General features: G+C 37.2%; 1 long non-coding RNA gene across 1 annotated transcript; it reads right to left on the bottom strand.

Annotated features, from left to right (window-relative positions):
• Nucleotides 1-3305: 3305 nt before the first annotated feature.
• LOC138185516 (uncharacterized) lies at nt 3306-7070 on the bottom strand. Its single transcript, XR_011174640.1, has 2 exons — nt 4439-7070; nt 3306-4369 (listed from the first exon to the last, which is right to left on the bottom strand). It is a non-coding gene; the product is annotated as an uncharacterized LOC138185516 (long non-coding RNA).
• Between the last annotated feature and the right edge of the window lie 907 nt (nt 7071-7977).

The raw sequence follows: 7977 nt of genomic DNA, 5'->3' as shown, positions 1-7977 counted from the left end.
AGTAAAACTTCACTTATTCCGTATCCTTAGAATAGTCAACATATCTTTACCGGTCTCTACCCTTATAACAGTCGCGTACTTAACGTATCAGTGTAACTAGGTTTTACATAACGTGATTGAAGTGAATTGTGATTTATGTGTGTTAATTCAGTGTGTATTCCATTGTGATTGTTGAATTCATAATAAAGGTTAATGAAGACAAAATTAATAGTTATGTTACGACTCAGCTATTTTATTTTATCATTCAACCCTTAAGTTTACGTGACATTTGCATTGTTCTTTTGTGGTCTTTGCTTACAATCTTTGGTTCATTTACTAACTAAACATACGGTTCTCTTATTGCTATAATTTAATTCTCTACGGTGGTTAGCCACCAATATTTATCTTTATTGTCTTTGAGTGTCTCACTTAAATCTACGGTTGACAATTTATACATAACTCTTATATTGTTATCCTTATGGTCTATGCCGCTATCGTACAGTATGTTTTATTATTGCATTTCTACTGTAGTGATTAATGCGAAGTTATTATTGTTTTGGATTAATTTTACGCTATCTAAGCAGGTGAAGGATTCCGGGGGGAAATAACCTGTTTTTTGAACGTGTTTATGGTATAACGGGTTTGACTATAGATTGTGGGCGATGATGAAGTTTATGATTATTTTGTGTATCTTTGGCCAGTGGTCTGACTAATTTAAGAATGAAGAGTCGATGTGGATTAATTTGTGCTCCTCGTATAGTTTGTGATTTGCTATATTTGGTAAATTTCGATTCTGGCAATCTATATATTCCTAAACATGCTGTGATGTATTTTCTTTCAATATTTCTTAATTTTTCCGTGGTGTTGACACTTACGTTGAAACAGATTTAACGACTATACATTAGAATGGTTGGTTTAATTAGTGTTTTGTAGCAGTGAAGTTTCATTGATCTGTGCGAATCTTTCGAGTAAGATAGTCTTATGAGGTATAAGAAGAATTTATCTGCTTTCTATAACTGTGTCTTTATGTTGTCGTGTTGTGATTTAGCCTGAAGTTTAGATGGACTCCGAAGCATCTAACTTTGTTTGCATCGGAGATTTTTCCGTTGATATTTTCTGTTGTACGGAAGAATATTTTTGAGTTTATTCTCACGTCGTACTTTGCTTTTGAAGTTCTTGAAATATATGGACTGAACGAAATTGACATTTATGAACGAATTTCACATTTATGGGTGTAGATTTTTAGCTTCCGTGTTGGAAAGTAATTTTCTACTTTCTTGATTAGGTCTTGCAGCTGGATTTTTATTTGTGACGGTTTATTGTTTCTGATGTAATTAACATATCATTTACGAATGCTATTGCTGATTTATTATTTTGGTTGCCGCTCTTGTTCATGCCATACATTTATAATAGGACACTAATACATGGATATTGAACAGGATAGGCCGGTTTACCGTGTCTTACTGTAGATCTCGATGCGTTTGGTCCTTTTGCTTGATCCCTCTGAGAGGTAGAAGTATCTATCATTTTCTTTTTAATTTTTCTTTATTAAACGTTCTTATTTGTTTCTACAAATACTTACATTTTTGTATCATTTTCTAATTACTATAGCATGGGGATTTCTGTGCTATTACCCATAATCAAAAAAACAAAGTAAAATAAGGAAGGTTTTTTAACGTTTTAATTAGAATGTATGTTTCTCCATTGTATGTTCTGTCTCTAAAACTGTGGCAACATTTGGGCTCTTGCCTCCTTGCTGTGCTTCCTTATTGTCGTTCTTTTTTTATTGTCTCCCCGTCTTGTATTGCACTTCTCTTCTCCATTATTGTTTTCAATTCTATTAGTCCTTCTCCAGTCTCGTTTAGTATTTTTTCTGTGTCCTTTGGTTCTTCTGTTATTTCGCATTCTTCTATTACATGTCTCAGGTCTTCTTCTTTCTTTTTACACAGCTTGCATCTTCTCTCCCTCTTCTTTCCAGTATTCCCTTGCTTTGGTCTTGTTTCCACATCTGGATCTTGCTAATATTTTTCTGTCCTTCCACTTCAATCCTCCCTTCTAAGTATTTTGGTAACTCTTTTTTGGTGATTTTTCTATAATGTTTGTTATATTTTGATTCCCTTATCCTTTCCCCCCTCTCTTCTGCTTCTCTCTTTCTCCTTTCTTCTATAATTTGGTCTACTGTCAGCTTTTCTTGCTCTTCTCTTGCTTCCATCTGTGTCCCTCCATTTCTCATCTTTTCTAGTCCCTTCTTTCTCTTTCTTGCTCTTTTCCCTTCTTGGCCATTTCCCTAGTTCTTCTCTTTTTCCTTTATGCACTCCTTTACTAGTTCCTTTTTTGACTCTATGGCTTTCCCTTCATACCTTGCTGCTCTTCCTAATGCTTTTTCCTTGATTTCTGTTAGCTTACATTCTTCTATCAATATATAATTCGGTGTTGTCATATCTAAACCTAAGATCCATTTCACATATCTTCCTTGTATTCTATCCAGCCTTTCTTCCATGTTCCAGCACCATATCTCTGCTCCAAACAGCGCCACGTTCTCTACCAGTGTTCCAAACATCTTCATTCTCCTCTTATAGTCCTGTTTGGAAATTCTTTCTTCCACGCTCCATGTTTTCTTCATTGCTATTGTTGCTCTCTTTTTCCTGTCTTGTATGTGTTTCTCATCACTGCCGTTTTTCTGTAGTATGTATGTATTCCTAGGTATCTTATCTCGTCCACTTCTTCTAATTCTCGCTCTCCCCATTTCCATTTTCTTTGTCTCCTCTTGTTCTTTCTTTTTTTTTCGAAAACTACACTCATGGCCTTTTCCGTGCTCAGTCCCAATTTGGTTTCCTTTAAAAATTTTTCGAATCTCTTTAGCATTTCCTTTAGCTTCTCCTCTCTATCAACCATCAGCACAATATCGTCTGCATATGTCAATGACCATACCTCTTCCTTTCTCCTACCACTATGCCCCCCCCCGACTTGTCCTTTCCTTAATTCTTCTTCCAGCCCCCCCTTTTGTCCCCCTTTTTATATATCGGACACATTACTCCTTTTTTCCAATCTTCTGGTATCCCCACCCCATTCCATATTTTCCTTAACAGAGCCCATAACGCTTCCCCCACTTCCTTCGGTGCATACTTCCATACTTCATTTTCTAACCTGTCTTCCCCCATTGCTTTCTTCTCCTTCAAGTTTCTTAGTTTGTAGATCACCCCTTCCTTCTCTATATATTATCTTCTCTCTCCTCCATTATTTTCTCTTCTGCTCGATGCTCCTCTTTTTACCTGCCCTCTTTGTGCTCTGTTCCTTCTAAAATTTCCATAAAATGATTTTTCCATTCTTCCTCGCTTATTTCTTCATCTATATTCTCTCTTATTCTTCTATATTTATTTATGTATTTCCACGCTTCTTGTTCTGTTTTGATCTTCTTGATTTTCACCATTTCTTCTTCTTCGTGTCTTTCCTTTCTTTGTTTGCACCTCTGTTTGAATGCCTTTTTTTCCTCCATAAGAGCTTCTCTACTGTATTTTCCTTTCATAAACTTTGTCACCTTCCTTCTCATCTCTCTTTTACTCTCTTTTTCTCTCTTTCCACTTATCTTTACTTTCTTCTTTGGCATTGCTTCGTTTATCTTCTTGTTGATTTCTGTCCACATTTCCGCTACTGTTCTTCCGTTGCAGGTCCAGTCTTTACATTCGTCCAAGTATTTTTCCACGCTTTTGTTTGTCCATTCCCTTTTCTCCTTCTCTTCTTCTTCCTTTTCCTCATTTTTTTTGTAATTCCGCCCCCCGCCCTATTTCTATTTCTAACGGCATGCGGCCTGACTCTGTTCTTTTTCCTACTTTCATGTCAATTATTTTTTCTGTCGCCTCCTGATTGCCAGTCACATAGTCTATTACTGAGTTTCCTCTCCCCAATATAGGTCCGCTCCTCTCCTTTATCTCTGCCATTGATTATAGTCCAGCCTCTCTCCTCCAGATACTTTAGCAGTGTTCTTCCTTCCATGTTTATTGTCTTGTCTTTTGATCGTCGGTTTTTTTCTTTCCCTAGGCCCCTGTTTATCGGCCCTCCCTCTTCTCCCGCTTCTTGCGTTCCAGTCTCCGCCGATGATCACCACTTCCTCTTCTCTTCCGTCTACTCTTTCCTCTATTTTTTTCCATGTCCCTTATGTATCTTGATTATAAACCATCATTATCCTATACGTCTTGTTATTGTATATTTTTTTTCTTCCAATTATATTATCACTAATTTCTTTATATCCTATATTTCTTAGTTTTTTTATTTATATCCGTTGTTATTCTCCCCTTTGCTCTTCCTTTTTTCCTTACTGTCATTGCTGCCCTGCATTTCCAGTCGAATTCTTTGGATAGTCTATATTTTAACTTTCCTCATTTGGCTTCCTCTATCCATGTTTCCGTGATACCGATCACGTCGAATTTTTTTAGATATTCTCACACTTCCTTGTCCTTACTTATTAGCCCTGCTACGTTTCAGAAGCACGTTTTCATCCCCTTTGTAGTCCCCCCTCTTTTCCCCCTTTTTCATTTTCCTTCCCCTCTCTTTCTTTCTTCCTCCAGCCTCTCTTCGTTTTCGTTCCACCTGTATCATTTGTTTTCTATTGTTAGGTTCTTGTATCCTGTCTTTACATATTCGCCCCTTTCCCTTCTTTCTCTGGCTACCTTTCTTATGTGTTGCTTCCCCTCCCTCTCTTTTTTGTCAGATCATCGTCCACGTATACACCCTTTTTCAATTTGCTTTTCTCCTTCGTGATCCTTATTGTTTCCTCCATCGATTTCATCGTTGCCACTATTATTGTGTTCTTGCCCCCCCCCACCTTTATCATATGTGCTTTTTCTACTTCTGGCCCTATCCTCATTTTTTCGTTTATGAACTCCTTTACTGTCTCTTCATTGCTTCCTTCGTTCCAGTCCACTCCCTTGATTACTATGTTTCTTCTTCTTTCCTTTCTCTGCCCTGTCCTGATCCTCTCCAATTCTTCTGATTCTACCCAATAATTCTTTCTTTTCCCTTTCTCACTCTCCTTTCTCTCTGTCTGTCTCTCTTTTCCTTCTTTCCCTTTCCTCTTTCATTTCTCTCTTCAGCTCCTCCACTTGCTTTTCGAATATATCTTTTATTTCCTCGATCATTGCCTCGATTCCTCTTTCCATTCTCTCTATTTTTTCCACCACTGCCTCCATTCCTTTCTCTCTGGCTGGTGTCTCTTTTTCTGTGGAGCTGTATTTGTCCAATGTATTTTTGAAGACTGCTTTACCAGTGCTCCTTGGTCTTCCCCTGTTTGTCGCCATCTACCGTTTCCCTACCTTACTTTGTTTTGCCGCGCTTCTGGCCTCCTAACCTCTTCTTTTCTAGTTTTTCTTATTTGTAGCTCTCTCTCGTTCTTGTCTCCTTTTTCGCTTTTCTTTTGATTTCTCCTCGTATGCTCACTCTTTATTTTCCCTTCTTCATGCCTCTTTATGCTTCCTTTTCCTTTTTTCCTTCACACTTCACTTTTTCCACAGAGCTCTCCCCGTCCGTGTGTTACCCTCGCCCCGAACCGAACCGAAAGCCCAAGTAAGGATTACTATTTTTGGCAAGCGAGTTTATGTAATTGTCCATTTTGTTGTGATATGCTTTGGAGAATCTTGTGTGCACTTAGTATTGATGTTAGTGTAGTTGATTGGAAGGTTTCTGTTTTCTTCATATTTGATTTGGCAACCATGTCCCATTTTTGTAGTTCATAAGACCAGACTTCATATGTCTGATTTAGATTTTCTTGCTACGAGCTACATGGATTTTCTGATTAGATGTACGTGTTTAATTTTTCCTTGTATGTGTTTCTTCCAGTTCAACTTATGATCCAGATGTAACTGCAGGTATTTAACGAAAGTTGTCTGTTGGATTTCCTGATTTAACAATTTGTTTGAGTTTGGTTCTAAGATAAGGACACTGCAGCAATGACTTAATGCGTCAACATGTGACATTTTCACATATAATTTTGTAAGATCACCCAACGCGCAATGCGTGGGTTGACTGTTTGCTTAACGTGAGCCGCAAACTATCGCAATGGGTAACGATCTTAAAATGAATCCCATAAATATAAATATGGAACCTCTTGATGGCATGATTAACGGCTAAACGTTCCAGCTCGAAGCTGCAATATGTTGACTCTACGATAGTGGTTCGTTTACTAAAATAAAATATAGGTCGAAAGAAACCGTCCGTTTGTTTTTGAATTAATACCGCGCCGAAATTACTTGCGATGGCATCACAATGCAACTCTATTTTAAAATCGGGGGAATAGATAACCAAAACCGGTTCATCAGCTAATTTACCTTTTTAAACACGTAAAGGCCGTATTTTCTTTCGCGCCAAACTGGAAACTCGCACCATTTCTTAATAATTCATATAGGGATTTCGCTAAAATAGAAAAATTTGGAATAAAATGCCTAAAATAGCTTGCGGGGTTCACAAAATGCAGTACGTCTTTCGCCGTTCGTGGCATTGGATAGTCTCGGACAGATTCAATGCCGTCTCGACTGGAACGAATACTAGATTCATTAAAATTAGGTAGCCAAAATATGTAACTTCGCGGTATAAAAAAAGAAAGTCCTTCTAAATGGAATTGTAAATCGTCTTATACAGCTAAATGAAAAATTTCTTCAAACATTCAAGAAATCAAAATATGTTCTTCGATCGTTTCTGTAGCGACTAAAATATCATCTATATATAATGCGACTTTATTCTTTTTACCGAGATTGGTAAATACAAAATTAATATATTATTGAAAAACACGCGGAGCGTTAGTAAGCTCTAAAGGCATTTTCAGGTATGCGAACTGTACAAAAGATGTATATTTAATAGGTGATTTTGAAACCCTGACGTGATGAAAACCATTTTTTAAATTAAGTTTAGTGAAATACTTTTTACTGCGCAACTGATCCATGCAGTCGTTGTCAAAAGGCGCCGGAAAATTGTCTTTCACGGTGATCTTATTTAATTCCCTGTAGATGACGCAGAGATGCATTTTCTATTCTTTTTCCGCACTAGTACAACAAGGGATTGCATATGGTGAATTGCTTGGTCTGATAATTTCTTTCTCGTACAAATCGGCCCTCTTTACGGAGCAAGACCAGCCTCGCCGTCCGCCACGCTCCCGTGGGTAGACTCCCTTCCTCAGACATCTCGTGTAGAGGCGCCGAAGTTTGACAACTAGATGATGACGGTACGGTTTATCTCGACATAACACGGCAACACGCGACGCGACGTAACACGGTTTTTCGCTACATATAGCAAATTTCTTTTTATGATTAGTATTTTGGTTCATGCATACCTCAAATATAATTACGATGTAATTTTGTTAAATTGAAAATCGCGCTAGCCTGCCACAGATATTGGTGAATTATAATACAATTATTCAGTTTTTCTACAAACATTGTGGCCTTTTTCCTACTCAGTTCGGTAATTTTCAATTTTATGGTATTGAACAATTTCGTTTCGTTGTAATTTAAGATTTGTTAACGAGCACTTTTCACAAACTGACTGCTATTACTTGTCTTTGGATCGTTGTTTTGTAAATACGGTGAATGTAAGAATAAGAAACAAGAGAAGCAATTGAGATACAACGAGATACCTTACAGATTTTATATCTAGACAAATAAAGTCAAAAGAAATAGAATTTAACCAGTGTCTGGATCCATTTGGACTAGTCAGCAAATAACGGAAGTTGTTTAGCTTAGTGTCATAAGAAGCCAAATTATCAACATTCATTGTAACTTCAAAGAGCTGTGTCGGATTTAGGCATCGTCTTCTGTGCAGTTGACCGAACGTTGCGCATTTCGAGAGTTTAGCTATCGTCCAATATCATTTTGATCGTAAGAATCTCAAAAATTCAGTTAAATAGTTTTATAACAATGAAATAAAAAATATGAAAACTTCGTTTTTCTTATTTTGACAATTTATGAATAATTGCGTTATCGCTGGAGCAGATAAAGAAAACACCGGAAACTGCTT

The sequence above is a fragment of the Bombus flavifrons genome, chromosome 12 (genome assembly GCF_040668555.2).
Source record: "Bombus flavifrons isolate JBK064 chromosome 12, iyBomFlav1_principal, whole genome shotgun sequence".
In the NCBI taxonomy this organism is placed as follows: Eukaryota; Metazoa; Arthropoda; class Insecta; order Hymenoptera; family Apidae; genus Bombus; species Bombus flavifrons.
The sequence above is the reverse complement of the archived record's forward strand: the minus strand, read 5'-3'. Positions and strand labels throughout refer to the sequence as shown.